This window comes from Lichenostomus cassidix, chromosome Z, assembly GCF_008360975.1.
Source record: "Lichenostomus cassidix isolate B80296 chromosome Z, HeHo_3.0, whole genome shotgun sequence".
In the NCBI taxonomy this organism is placed as follows: Eukaryota; Metazoa; Chordata; class Aves; order Passeriformes; family Meliphagidae; genus Lichenostomus; species Lichenostomus cassidix.
In genome coordinates this window covers 45512443-45528462 of record NC_139511.1, presented here as the reverse complement: position 1 = coordinate 45528462, position 16020 = coordinate 45512443, and the positions used below count along the sequence as shown (strand labels likewise).

The following is a 16020-nucleotide window of genomic DNA, read 5'->3' as shown; positions in this document are numbered from 1 at the left end:
TTGTAGAATTATTGCTAAATATTACCTTTAATGGGCCTTGACTGTACAGTAACTAAAAGCTTAATGTAGCTGCATAAATAACTGATTCATGCTATCTTAGTCTTAAGTTCTTTGGGGTTGGGTTTTTTAATTACCATTTGCATTTTAATTCATGGGAAAGTTCAAACTCACACTAGAATTTTGGAAATATAATTCCCCATTGAATTATTGATGTTCTAAAGAAACTGTTGTTATTTTAATAACTTTGCTTATTACTGCATATCAAACCCTCTCCCTTGATTTAAATGTCCCAAAACATAGTTCAAAACAAAATAAAAGACAAACATTGGATTTGTAATTATGGAGGAGGGGAAGAAAGCTTTCTAGCTGGAGTTATCATTCCTGGAAATAGACATTTACAATGCAAATACTGCTAGAACCTCTCTGTACTTGGGCTGCAACCTGGACAATGTTAGGAGGAGCATTTTCCATGGGAGACATACTGTTTTATGCTCTAGAATACCCACAAACTAGCAAGGCATTCTCCATAATTTACTTTTATGAGCTTCAGTTTCAAATTAATTTTACAAACTTAATGGTTTGGGAAATTATTATGGGAAACAATAATTTAGAGTTGACCTTTTCTGAGCTACCTGTTACTTGATTGGTTTAGCTAGCAATGTCTTTAATTGAATTTGTCAGCAACAAAAATATGTGTGCTAACAGCTGCTGACTTAAATTTTATAATTATTGTTATTACCTTAGATAAAAATTTAAGTAGGCAAAAAAAAGAGTGGGAGTAGAACAAAGTCACCTACAATAGCACAGAGTGAATGTCTCAATGAAAAAGTTTTAATACTCATTGCTTCTTTGTAAATATATTTCTGCATTAGACAAAGCTGCAACTGATATTTGTCATTTAGCTAAAAAAATTACAAGCTATATATCAGATGATGTGGGTAAAAAAAATTTATGTGTTATTCCCTTAGCCAGAGCTTCATATTATTATCAGAAAAAACACTAAAGTTCACTCTCAAATTCTGCAAATCTTGTCTGCTGCTTACCAGCTCAGAAATGTTTCTTGCAACATGCTGCACAAGGGTCTGGGCAACCCCTAGTACCAACACAGGCTGGGGGATGAACAGATTGAGCAGCTCTGCCGCAGAGGACTTGGAGTTTCTGTTGGAGGAGAAATGACCCTGCAGCCCAGTTCTGGTCTCTATCAAAAGCAGCGTGGTCAGAAGGTCAAGAGAGGTTATTTGATTCTGTCCCTGTATTTTGCCTTGTGAGACCCCACCCCCAGTTCTGCATTCAGCTCTGGGGTCCCCAGCACTAGAAGGACATGGATCTGTTGGGTAGAGTCCAGAGGAAGCCACCAAGATGATCAGAGGAATGGAGCACTTGCACAAGAAAAGGCTTAGGGAATTGGAATTGTTCAGCCTAGAAAAGAGAAAGCATTGTGTTGACCTAATTGAAGCTTTCCAGTACTTGAAGGGAACCTACAAGAAAGAGGGAGCGAAACTAATTACAACAACATGTAGTGATGGGAAAAGGGGGAATGGCTTCAAACTTTAAGAGAGCAGGTTTAGATTACATATTAGAGAAAAATTCTTTACTCTGAGGCCAGTGGGGCACTGAAACAGGGACCCTAGAGAAGTTGGGGTTGCCCATTTCTGGAAGTGTTCAAAGCCAGGTTGGATGGGGCTCCCAGCAACCTGGCCCCGTGAAAGGTGTCCCTCCCTATGGCAGGGGTTTGGCGCCAGATGACATTTATGGTCCCTTTCAATCCAAACCATTCTACGATTCTGTGAAATACAGACCTGTTCTTTGTACAATGAATTATAGGACTAACATCTATAGCTGTTTTTTTTAAAGAGCTATTCTGAAAATTGCTAATTAAAATAGGACTAAACAACCAGACAACTTAATTTATATAGAAAAACATTACTTCAAAAAATGAAATTAATTTCCAGATAATTGAATTCTCATCCCTTAATATTTAAAAAATCATTTTGCACTGATTTTTGAGGAGGGAATCCTTGGATGTTGTTTGTTTGCTTGTTTTTTAAGTTTTTTGAATCATTAAATCATGCAATAAACAGATAGTAAACAGAGGAATTATGAAATGTGTCACTGTCATCTAGCCTGAAACAAATAACTTTTGGAGAATAACTAGCAGTTTCATTCAGATGTACTATGTCTTTCACCCTAATTGACAAACCTCTTTGTAGTTCTTTTTTTAACAATGTTTTGCTTAATTTCCTGCCACAGAAGTAAAGGAAATTTTCTGTTACTTCTAAAGAAAAACTGTTTGAGGGAACATGACATTCACCAAGGAAATTGAATGCGTGTGAAATTATCTCTAACTCCAACTCACACACCAAAATGAATTCAGTATCATGCCTTCTGATTTTCCTAGATATGATTCTTCTTCCGATTGTCTTTGTAACCTAATGTATAGCTTTAATTTGGTTACTGAGACATAAAAGCACTGTATACTATTGGGAAAATCTATGTTTAGTGTATTTGGATAATATGGGATTTATCAGAAGCATTAAAATAAGTACCAGTCAGCCTACTTTCAACAAATCTGTTTCATGGCTCCACTAGTCCTTATGAATAACTTATATGACATAGTCAACAATGAATGACAAAGATTTTTAGAGCAGAAGTCTACACCCAAAGTAATTCTTCTCTAATGTTTCTGAAATTTTAAATCTTGTATTTTGTTTAATATAACAATTTAGGTAAACACATTTCAACCTGTGGGGCTGAAAAAAAAAAAAAAGACCTATTGTACTCCAGTTTTAGAACTGTTACCAAGATTGTTAACATATCTTACAAGCAATTTTGCCTAATTTGAGAAAATCATATTTCAGGGGTGTAGGGTTATGTTCTCTTGCCTATAACATAAAAGCTTATGTACAAAAGGGCATTTTGTTCTAAGTACACAAGACTTCTGGGTTTGGCTGGGGTGGGTTTTGTTTTGTTTTGGTTGGTTAGTTTTGCTTGTTTTGGTTTTTTGAGGTTTTTTTTTCTTTTTTTTTTTGTCGGTTGGTTGGTTGAGGGTTTTTTTTGGTTTTTTGGTTTTTTGGTTTTTTTGGGGTTTTTTTTTATTTTCTCAGATATGACATAACAGTTTACCTGACAAGATCCTGTACTTCTCATGGACTCAAGCAATTTATGAAAGATTTTTTTAAGGCCTGAAGTATCAGAAAGAACAAATATGGAAAAAAATTAGAAATCTGATCCTGTAAATAGAAAATGCAAATAATAATCCAAATAAAAAGTTGATGCCAATGTATTCTTTGCTACCATTCAAAAATTTTAAAATGTTTTTAGCAAATTAAAAATTAAAGATAATATTTTTCCTATATATTGCGATAGTGCACCTTACATTAGAGTATCTATAATAAAAATATTGTCTGCTTTGCAGGTATTTTCAAACATCAATTTGTACCAGTAATAGTTGTATAATGAAAATTTGGGAACTAAAGATTCTAAAAACCTATGAGGGAAGCCAAGTGTTGTGATGGTATAACATCTGCCTGTTAGGGGCTTGCTTTTTATGCTTGTGAATGCCATGACACAAGTCATTTAAGTCCTTTCTATATGATAGCATGTTCCTTATCAGAAACATATTTCCATTCACCTCACAGAGAGACAGTAAAGATGAAAGCATGTTAAGACCAACACTTTGAAGAAGTTATTTTTGTGAAGTACTGATATTATTACTCACCACAAAACAGGTAACACCAGAAAAATCCACTATTCATGATTCCTAGTACAACATCAGTATGGTATCATCAGAGGATTCAGATGTAACAGCAGCCTGCTTAGTTTTAAATGGTAAAAAGGCATTTTTATACTTCCAAGCTGTCATCCATAATCCCATAGGAAATCAGAACTACAATCATGAATCAGCCCAACTAAAGAAACTAAATATGGTTGTTTATAACATCAAAGGATGTTGTAAGCACAGATCAAGCGGACAAAGAAAAGTAAGGGATTTTTGCCTGTTTAGAGTCTTGAATATTAAGTCAATTGTTGCAGTACAGTACAGGCTTTTCATACACAACTTCAGCAAAAGTCAGACCTGTGGTATCTTTTTAACATGAATGTTGTCAACTATTTGGTTACTTAACATTGTTATTCATGTTTACTGAAAGAATAATGAATGTACGCAGTAGTCAGATTTGTTTTGAGTGGTTTAGAAAGCAGAAAAGTTGATTAAATTTATTATAGGTTCTCTTACACAAAGAGATAAGAATACATGTTATTCTGCATTATAACATTTCAGAATTGAATATGTTATTCAGAATTGTATTATAATACTTAAAAATCTAAACCAAAGTCTAAATTTAACATCTTCAGTAACTCTGAACATAGTCTTCCTGCTTTTCCATCTTGGAATGGCGGCCCCTAAAGTGTTGCCTCAAATGGCTGCCTCAAATATGAATGTAGGACATAGTCTAAATGACTATTTAGTAACATTTGTTTCTCTTCAGCCTCTGTCCATTCTGGAAAGTTTATCACTGTCCTAGATCACATGGTAATTAATTAGTCTTAGTTTTACAGATAAAGCCTACTTTCACCAAGGTCAACTGCACTAATTTGTAAAAAAGAAATGCATTTTAAAATACATCTCCAGCAGGTTCCTGGAAACCATTGATGAAAACTTCCTGTTACAGGAAGTGAAGGATCCCAAAAGGAATGCTGTGCTGTTAGACTTCATAGTACAAATAAGAAAGGCCTTGCTGTGTTGTGAAGGTTGGGGGCAGTCTTGGCTGTAGCAGCAATGAGATTGTGCAGTTCAGTATTGAATGAAGAGGTATCAGGACAGTGAGGAAGATTACAGACATCAATTTCAGTAGAGTTAGTTTTAGCCTCTTTAGGGATCTTTCAAGAATCCCAGAGGAACTGACCCTTCAGGGAAGAGGGGTCCAAGAGAGACAATTGGTATTCAATGGTCATTTCCTCCAGACTAAAGAGCAATGCATCCCAGTGAGAAAGAAATCAGGCCAAGGGGGCAGGAAACTTCCTTGGATGAATAAAGAACTAATAAAAGAAAAAAAAAGGATAATGTGGGTCCATTAGCAAATACAAAGGGAACCCTGGTAACGTTGTAGAGAAGGCAGAGTTATTGAATGCCTTCTTTGCATTAGTCTTCACTGGTTTTATACCAGCCTCCAGGAACCTCTGACCCAGGAGACCAGGGTAAATGAATGTTAGAAGGAGGACTTGCCCTTGGTCAAGGAGCATTCAGGTAGAGCCAGGCAAACATGATATCTACAAATCCATGGGCCTTGACGAGAGGAATCCACAAGTGCTGAGAGAGCTGTTGGACATCCTAGACAGGCTCCTCATGATCTTCTTTGAAAGGTCATGAATATCAGGAGAGGTGCCTGAGGACTGGAATATTGCAAATGTCACCCTGGTCTTCCAAAGGAGCAAAAAGGAGGACCCAGGTAACTACTGCCCAGTTGGGCTCACCTCAATCCCTGGAAAGATGATAGAGTGAGTGCCTCATTCTGGAGTTTGTGTCTACCCACATGGAAGGCAAGAAGCTGATCAGGAGTCAGCATGGATTCTGTAAAGACAAGTCATGTTTGAAAAACCTGATTGCCTTCCATGATGAAACAAGTAAGTGGAGGGATGAGGGGAGAGCAGCTGATATTGTCCACCTCAACTTCAGCAAGGCTTTTGACTCTGTCTCTCTCATAACATCCTTCTAGGCAAACACAAGGAAGTGTGGATTAGATGAGTGGGCAGTGAGGTGGATTGAGAGCTGGCTGAATGAGAGATTCCAGAGGGCTGCAATCAGTGGTGCAGGGTCAGGCTGGAGGCTTGTCATCAGTGGTGTCCCCAAAGGTTAAGCACTGGGCCCAGTATTGTTTAACTTGTTCATCAGTGACTTGGATAAAGGGCCTGATGCCTCCTCAGTGAGTTCACCAATGACACAAAGCTGGAAGGAGTGCCCAATACCCCAGAGGGCTGTGCAGCTCTTCAGATGGACCTCAGCAAGGTGGAGAGATGGGCAGAGAAGAACTGTCTGAAACTCAACGAATGCAAATGAAGGGTTCTGCACCTGTGGAAGAAAACCCCAGGCACCAGAACAGGCTGAGTGCTGATCTGCTGGGAAGCAGCTCTATGGGGAAGGACCTCGGGGTCCTGGTGGGCAACAAGCTGTCCATGAGCCAGCAGTGTGTCCTGGTGGCAAAGAAAGCCAATGGTGTCCTGGGGTTCATTAGGAAGAGCACTGACAGCAGGTCTAGTGAGGTGATCTTGCCCCTCTGCTCAGCCCTGGTGAAGCCTCATATGGAGCTCTGTGCCCAATTCTGGGCTGCTCAGTGCAGGGCAGACATGGAGCTCCTGGAGTGGGTCCAGGGGAGGTTTAAGGGACTGAAGCATCTGTCTTATGAAGAAAGGCTGAGAGTGTTTGGCCTGCTCAGTCTCGAGGAGAAAACTGAGAGGGGACCTTGTCAATGTCTATCAGTATTGGAAGGGAGGGTGCCAAGAGGATGAATCAGGCCTTTCTCAGTGGTGGTGAGCGATAGGACAAAAGGCAATAGGCAGAAACAGATACACAGGAAGTTCCACCTGAATATGAGGAGGAACTTTACTGTGCAGGTGACTGCATTGCAATAGATTGCCCAGAAAGGTTGTGAAGTCTCCCTTACTGGGGATATTCAAGAACCGTCTGGACACAGTCCTGTGCAATGTGCTCTAGGATGACCCTGTGTGAGCAGGGAGCTTGGATCAGATGACCCACTGTGGTCCTCTCCATCCTGACCCATTCTGTGATACTGCGATTGTTAACTACATAAAAATGCATATTAGTAACTACATAAAAATGCATAAAAATCAACTTGGTTTAGAATTATGTTGATTTTACACCTAGTTACATGTAATAACTGGTACTTTCAGACAATAAACCAAGTTTTTTAATAAAAGAATTCTAATAAAATATAGATTTAAAAATGAAAACCAGAACAAGAACAACAACAACAACAAAAACCCATTCAAATTTACTAAGCAAAAGGATTTTAGCAAGGTCTTATTTCATTTTTTGGATGTGTCTAAACTATATTGTTCTCTGCCAAGGATACACAGAGGGAAAATAAGCTTTTTCGCTACAAAGTTTTTGCCACTTCCACAAAAAACATTTCTGACAAAATTGTATTCTCTGTGAATAATGAACGTGAATCTTTTGGCATACAGAGCCCTCATAAGGCAATAAAATCTCTCAAAACTGTACAGGATCTTAAAATGGCCTTTGTGAAACAATCAATGTTTTTCTTTAAATAATCCTATAGTTTAGGAAAACTGGTGAGTATATTCACTAATTTCTGAACCCTTGATTATACAATGTACATAAAATATTTATAAGAGAAGATTGATATCTACGTACAACAGTACGCACTAGAAATGTTATTTAAAAAGTTGTCTCTCAATAAACTGACTCATGATAAGAGCAAATACTACTAACATGCTAAAATTAGACCACAGATCCTGTGCTAAAATTAGACCACAGATCCTGCATTCAGAATTACCTGGTTGTGAAAAGTAAAATGACAATCGAAAAGAAGCAACATTTTCCTTTTTATTGAGATTTTTATCATTATAAACTCTATTTTGTAACTCTATAGATTGCCTGCTGTGACTCATCTATTATGGTTACCACACAGCTACTGAGAAATACTGACCTGTATAACATATCTCCTTGCACTACTATTTGCTATATGTTGTGGAGTGATACCAATATTTATTTGCAAAGAAAAACACAGATTGAAAATATTTTGTTTTTAATTTTTCTTTCATTCATGACTGAAAGTCATCTGTAATGGATTAGTATGAAGAAAAAAATCCAATCATTTTAATAGATGCCTGACTTGTCCATGAAGATTTTGTTTATTCTAGTTTCTATCCACACAATGAAGAAACTCCAGAACTAAATTACTTGAATGTATAATTTTGTGGACAAAAATACATTAATTGGTAATGTTTCTGTATTGTATTAAGATTTTTTGCAGTTCCATTAGGCTGCTTTATCATTATTCCTTAATTAGAAATTACTGCTTGACATGTTATTCTCAGTTTCAGTAAGAACATAGAATATAGCAGTATAGACTTTTATCAAAAAAGGAGTGTTTTTTCCATCATTTTAAACTTGCTTAAGTGGTTAAGTGAATTTTGTGCTGATGGTAAGTAGATAAATGAACCAGAATTTTTTGACCACACTTGCAGTGCAGCCTTGGTGTGGGAGTGTTCACTTTTTTTGCAGGGCTCCTTATGTTTTGAGCCACAGGACTCAAAACTGCTGGTTGACTTAAGGTGCAGTTGCCTCTTCATAGATGTCTGATCTTTGGCCTTTCTGTTGTGGTTGCAAGATGTGAACTATTGTCATAATAGGCAGATTTTTTGTAATGTGGTTCTTTACCCTTAGCATTTGAACTCATTCCACCATCACATTTCAGCTAGCCAAATAACTGTCAAACTAAAAGAATGTTCAAACTGAACCAATCCAAACTGGCTTCAATAATAATGCCTAGAGGTTAAAGCTTGGATATTCTTATTCTAACTTGCCAAGCTATTGAACTGATAGTCAGGGTTGAGAATTTTAATACTCATATATTCTTTTTAATAATTGGAATTTCATTAAAAATGTTAAATAAATAATAGCCTCCTTTAATTCTATAATCAATAAAAGTAATAGACTGCATCTTGTATGCCTGTATCTAGAGTTTTCACCTTTTTCATCAATCACAACAAATTAGTTCTAAATAATGAAGACATATTGTCTCCACTTGCATATATCTTAAGTATCATGAAAGTGCTGCAGACATATCTCTGTTCATCCAAGTTTAAATATGGAATCTAAGACACAATGAAGTCTGAGGGACATGCTTTATATTTCTGCACTATCAAAATTTCACCCTTAAGGAGAATTTTATGTTGACGTTTTCAGGGCTGAAAATGTGCTCACAAAGCTGAGGAAAACAAAGCACTGAATTTCTGTTTAAAATAAAGCAATACATAAAAGAAGCAACCTCTATTCAATTTTAAGCAGGCTTTTCTATGATTATGAAGTTTTGCTAAATTACTTTCTGTAAGAGATAAAGTGTTCACAATTTGGATTTATTTTTTTCTGTAACATCTGAAATGATAATGAATGCAAGTTAAAAAATTGTATATCATTATATATGCCACAAATACAGAATCCTTATACTAACACAAACATTAAACCACTGAAACTTTTATATAAATTTGCCTGAACCCCCCCCCCTTCCCCCTCCCCCGTTTTAAATTTCCCATTGTTCTTCCATTGTTACTAATTTGTTCAAGGAAATTTCTTTCATTTGGTAAAATGATAGGATTTCAGCCCAGGAAATTATATTTATTCCAGATTTGAAGTCTTGAAGAACTGGGATTCTAGCCACATATAATCAAGAATTCTTTAACAGTGAAATAAAAATAGTAATAAAAATAGTAGTAAAAAGTTCACATTTATTAAAAAAAAAACCCAACAAAAAAACACTGTTGCAAGACTGCAGAAATAAATTAGATTTCTATTTATTAGATTTTACTTTATGAATGCGAATTTGTTTTGAGAATGTATTTATTAATTTGGGTAAAAATACATTACTACATCTAAACTACTTGTATTTTTACAGTAGGAAACCCCCAGACAATGGATAATTTTATTACTTCCAATAAGAGTAATTTATATTTTAGCTAAGAAAATGAGAGGATGACCAAATGACATGATTTACATCACACTTTAATCCATTGCACATTTTCAAAGGCAAGGAAAAAAAAATCCCTGAAAAGGAAACTTTGTATCAAAATGGAGTTTTGTTGTTGGTATTCACTCCAATAAATAAACACTGCTTGGGGGACATAATTTCTTTTAGATGACAGGATAGTAAGTGACACTGAACTTCAATGATATCAAAAAGAAAAAGTCACTCAGAAGATTGATCAGAACAAATATCTGCCTGGTTTAAAAAGTAACAGACTATGAGCTGGGTAAACTTTATATATTAAAATCAGAAATAATTTTTCTCATTTGCTTCATAAATTCTCCATTTATCAACAACAAGAGAGCAGAGAATTAAGAATCTATGCTACATCAGTGGTCCTAACTCTGCAGTTAATGTACATAATGTAATGTCCATTTCTGTCCATAGAACATGAAAGAGCATACAACTATATGCTTCTTATATAATATTTATCTAGTGTTTTGAAAGGTTTTCTTGCAGTCATTAAATTCTGGAACATTAATCTTTTTCATATAACAAGTATATATAATTGGAGTTGTAAAACTATTCTTGTACTTTTATTAATAGATGGATAGAAATATTAAAAAAAACCAAAAACACAAAATGGTATCTAGCTGAGGAAAAGCCACATGGTGTTTCTCCAAAAGAATTGTATTTTTCAGCACTCAAGCTCCAACAGTAGCACAAACTTTGACTTTATAATGAAGGAAAAAACAAAAAAGAATGAGCATGCTATATTAAGGCTGAGAGCAATGAACCACAATTGTCTGAAATATGATTCACAGTCAGTGGTCCCACCATTATTCAGAACTTCTCTAATATCTTGAAATAAGTAACCATCATTTCTGTTGTCTCTGTTCAGTATTTAAAAGTAAAGATTAAAAGTAATCCTATTGCAGATGAAAATTCCTGGTTAGAGAGTATAATATGAGTTACTAGTTGCTCAGATCAACAGAAATTATAATGTAATTTATTAGACCTTCATAAAAGCTGCTCATCCAGAGAACATTGACAGGTCGCAGTGACCTCTTAAATCTATCAGCCTTCTTTGCAATCGGAAAAACAAAAGCCTTTAGACTTTTGTCATACTCATGTGGGTGTGGGGACAGAATATTCTGGAAGAAGTCTGACAAGTAGTTGACAAATAGATTACAGAAATTGTGAAAGCTGAAAATATCTAACATTCCTGGGTGACTCATGCTGTACTAAACTAATTATAATAATCACCCAGATTTCCAGATGTGTAGGAACATAGCATTTCTGGAAAATAGACATTGAGCATGAAGGAATCAGCTGCTCTGTTCATATGATGTAAAGTTAATCTGTAAATAAAGAAAACATTTGATGCCTCTATGATTCAGACTTCCTACATATGAAATCAATCATAGATTTACAGTTTTGGAAATTTGCCAAGAGAGCCTGAAAGACAAGTTTGTCAGATAGACACTGAAGGGTATTGTTATAGCAGTTAAATCTGAAATGACAATTTAGCTGATCAAAGTAACAGACCAACTTACCACCTCACCAGAATGTCCTCATAGCACAGTTAACGACTGGAGGATTAAAAGTGTAAGACTCTTCAAGATTTCCCTGAAACAGAAAATCAAACATGTTTTATTTGCTTTTCTACAGCAAAACCAGTGATTTCTGAACGGTTCAAGAAATAGAAAAGTTAATACTCTGATGAAAAATAACTTCTGCAAACAATAATCATTGAAAAGCAGCAAAACAAAATGGAATTCCTAGAGTAAATGTGATGTGAAAGAGTATAAATTATAAATAGTCATACACAATTATTTGTATTGAAATTATCTGTGCTTGATTGAAGTGCTTAGGAAACAATTGTGTTCCAAAACACATTGTCTTAGTCATTAACACTTTCTTGCTTTGTCACTATGCTAGACCAACCCTTTCTCAATGCACTATTTTTAGTGCAAAAATGATGCTTCATAACTGAACTTATGTTATTAGATCTTTAAGTACAGTAGACCTATCACCAAAACACGCAGTACTTGTACAGGCAGTATGTTATTTGCTAAATTTCTTTATGTATATGAAAACAGAACTGTGGCCTTGTCAATAGTAAAGTTATCTCTTCACATATCACAAACCAGTGTCAACCTCTACCATACCTATTCAACTCACTCATTTAGCTCTTTTTCACAGGCTTAAGATGAAAACCTCATGATGTTCCAGCAAGGCTGGATGCAAGGTCCTGCATCTGGGCTGGAGATGCCCAAGCATAAGTACAGGCTGGGTGGAGAATGGATTGAGAGGAGAAAGATTTGGGGGTGTTGGTTGATGAGAAGAAAAACAGGACACAGTGATACGCACTTGCAGCTCAGAAAGCCAGCTGCAGCCTGGGCAGCACAGAAAGCAGTGTCACCAGCAGGTCAGGGGAGGTGACTGTCCCTCTCTACTCTGCTCTTGTGAGACCCCACCTGGACCACTCCATCTAAGTCCGGGGCCCCCAACAAAAGGAAGATGTGCATCTGCTGGAACAAATCTTGAAAAGAGACACCAAATTGACCACAGGGCTGGAGCATCTCTCTTATGAGGATGGAATGAGAGAGCTGGGGCTGCTTAGTCCGAAAAAAAAAAAGGCTTCAGGGAGAACTTGTGGCACCTTGCAGTATCTGAAGGAGGCTTGCAAGATGACTGAGATGGACTTTTAACAAGGGCATGTAGGGATAGGCCAAGGGAGAATGGCCTTAAGTTGAAGGAGTACATATTTAGGTCAGATATTAGGAAGGGATATATTGTCCAAAGAGGTTGTGGACTCCCCATCTGTGGAAATAGACCAAAAAACCAAGGAAAAAAACAAGGCCAGGCTGGATGGCACTTCATACAACCAGTATACTGGAAGGAAACCCAGGCAAGGGGGTTGGATTGAAAAGATTTTTAAGGTCCTTTCCATCCCTAACCATTCTATGAGTCTGTGATTCTGTGATCTTTCCTTTGGGGTAATGTTGGGGGAGGCTATTCAATCTGGAGAGAAGGCAGCTGAAAGGAAACCTCATCAAGCTCTGTATGCATATCCAAACCCAGCTGTTTTACTGTAACTGAATACTGAACTAGTTTGCCTAGAAATGACTGTGGAATATTCATCTTAGAAGTACTGAAAAACCATCTGGACATGGTCTTGATCAACCTGCTCTCAGTAGCTCTACTTGAGTAGGGAGTTTGGCCCAAATCCAACCTCGACCATGCTGGGATACTGTGATTTTTTTTCACAGCAATTATGAGTTTGTATTTTATCCACCCACCTAGGCAGTCTGGAATTGGTAACCACCTTCCACCTTTTTACATATCTCATTCATGAGAGTCAGAAATCACAACAGTCCTAAATGATTTAGGAAAGAATAAAAGTAAATAGCAATAAATGAACAAGAGTAATCAAGAATGTTTCACCCTAAAAATACTCTTCTCTGAAACTACTACATTTTTGTCATAATACCGTAACAGTTTCAGTGTTTTGGTTAATTTTTTTTTTTTTTAATGCACTGCATATGCAACACAGACAGTTGTTGAAAAGAGGCAGATAGAGTACTTTTGTTATAAGCAAATAAGGAGTATAAAATGCATAAGGAACATAGGTTTCAAGCATTTATTTCATATGATCTTGCAGGGCCTTAAAATGCATGCAACATGGTTGTATATGACAAAGAACTGAGTTAATTTTTATGTCAGAAGCATTTCAATATCTGGTATATTTTTCAGTTAGACAGGAAGCAGAGTGAATAGAAATATGCAAATTATAATGTTGTCAGTGCTGAAGGCTGAATGACAAGGTTCAAATGGCTACCTTGAATACATACTTTGTTACATTTTAACATTGCTGTGTTTAGGGCAGAGATTTCTTACGCTAACACTATAAACTAATTAGCATTTCCTTTATATATAAGAAAGCATCAATTAATTTTTTCCTTAAGTTGCTCAATTAATCATCACATCATAGGAATGCTGATTAAGCAATAAGAATTCATAAAATATGTCTTGAAAACTGGTGCACTACCCATTGCTCCTTTTTCATAAACACATATGCAACTATGAGATTCTTCCATTGTTTTATCAATTCTCTTTGTTGCTCTATGCTATATATTTTAGGTGCCTACATGGCAACTACATGGGCTTTCATCACTTGAGAAGTATGAACCTGTCCAGTCCACTGAAAGAACTTTTTTGACATTTAGTGTTTTCCTCTTCTGTTATTAGTACTATTTTTCTTCAATTTTTCCTTAAAAAAAAGCAGCAGTTCCAACCACAAAAAGTAAAAATATTGCCTAAAATATATTCTTAATCTAATTTTTAAACCCCATTTAAGTAGACTAATTTATTGTCATTTGCTTGAGGAGTAATAAACACATTCTGTGTGCATTTAAAAGAAAGAGGAAGAACCATTGCAGAGTTGTAGTCATGGGACATTTTAGTAAGGCTAACTTTTTCCTGTATTTGGGGGCATGCATGCCTTTCATCTCCCTTTTTCCCTGCACTGTTTTTTTTTTTTTTTCTGCTCACAATTTCATGTCTCTTTTCTATTTTTACTCAATTTCTTTTAATAATTTCACATTAGGGCTCATTCAGTTTTTGTCTAAGTATCATTAAAGATATCAGTTTATCAGCATAGCTTTGAGATTAAATCACAGCTGATAAAAACCTCAAGAATTGACAAGATCAACAGCATATCAGAATATCATAGGGTAGCTCTGGAAACTTATCTATTTAGATTCCTAAACTTGCAGACACAGAAAAATCTCTGTCACTGGCTACTGTTTATTTAGAAGAGAAAAAAAATATGAAGAGGATGGTGGCTTATATTGCTAAAAATATCAAGGGAAGAATATTGCTATACAGCCCCACAGGATCAATAGGCATGTCCCTGCTTGAAAAAAAACTTATGAGTGCTAAATTTTTTAATGAAAATACTCTTTCCCCTAATCGATCTCTTGTGTCTCTAGAACCTTTATTCTGTCTTTAAATACAAAATAATAAAAAGGAGATGTCACAGTTCCCAAACCTTGTTTCTAAATATGTGTGACACAATGCTAAAAGCTCTGGAGATAAAAGATGTGGTCTGTGCTGAAGGGCTGCCAGCAGACTTTGGAGACAGATGGTGCTGTTAGACTCTGTATGACCATGGCCAGGCCTCTCTCAGGTTTGTCACTGGTAAATGGAGTTGACAGTCTTCTGCTATGTCAGTGACATGCCTTGTAAATAAATTCATTGAAGAATACTGTGAAAATATGAGAATCTATGGGAATGAAGGTAACTCATTTCAATTTGACCTCATCAAGGCTAATTCTCTTGTGGCTGTCCCTTAGTCTTCTTCATAATCACTCTTGTACTGAAATAATGAAAATGGAAATTCATTGTATTCCATGCCTTACATAGGCAAAGCTAACAGCTAGCATGGAACAGATAGAATGTCCTCCTGTCACGTTTTTCTGCCCTGTCCACAGTTACTCTCCTGAGAGAGTCCATGACTCTAAAGAGCTCAGCATTGTTACTTAGGAAAAAAGAGTCTCATTTTCTGCAAGTTTACCTTTTTGATGGCAGTCTGATAGAGGGAAAGCGGCAGAAGCATATGATTTGGTATTTTTCTTTTTATGGTAACTAGATTTTAGCTTGTTTTTTTCAAAAGAAAAATCTCTCTCAGGTATTTGAAGGTCACATCCAGGGACAGACAAAAGCTCTTTAATAACTGAAAAGCCTGTCAGGACAAATGACATTGTAGTCAAGTGCATTTTTTTTAAAGGAAACAGTGCAGTTATATATGTGGATATGGCACAGAATAGAAAATGAGGTCCTATATGGGCTCATGAAAAAGAAGCCACTTCCGTGCTCTAGGAAGGAAAGAAACACAAACCAAACCAAATACTGACAAGAGAAGGAATTAAGTGACTTTTAATTAACTCAATGCCAACTGTCATGCTGGCATAGCTTAGTTCTGACTAACATCTTTTAGATGCTAGAAACCATTGCACCAACTAACACTGTAACATTCCATAACTTCACATTTAGATTATAAAAAGTCTATAGAAAATCTCTAAAAATGGGAGCACTGAGAAAATATAATATAGGGTTGATTATAAGCAAGATAGGGGAGCTAGAAGTTGAATCTTCTACAGGCTGGAGGTACTTAGTCTTATTTAGAATTAATATCAGAGAGAAGACTCCATGCTTCTAAAATTTTACTAAAAAATTGTTTAAAGGGATGAAAAACTGCATAAAACTTTGCTCTATACCTTGAATTTTCCTT

General features: G+C 36.1%; 1 protein-coding gene across 1 annotated transcript in view; it reads right to left on the bottom strand.

The window, feature by feature from the left end:
* PTPRD (protein tyrosine phosphatase receptor type D) overlaps nt 1–16020 on the bottom strand; it is a 1173827-nt gene that overhangs the window by 918160 nt on the left and 239647 nt on the right. The window contains exon 3 of the mRNA XM_085043363.1: nt 11279–11351. The gene's annotated coding sequence lies outside the window, so the exon portion shown is untranslated. The remainder of the gene's footprint in view (nt 1–11278; nt 11352–16020) is intronic.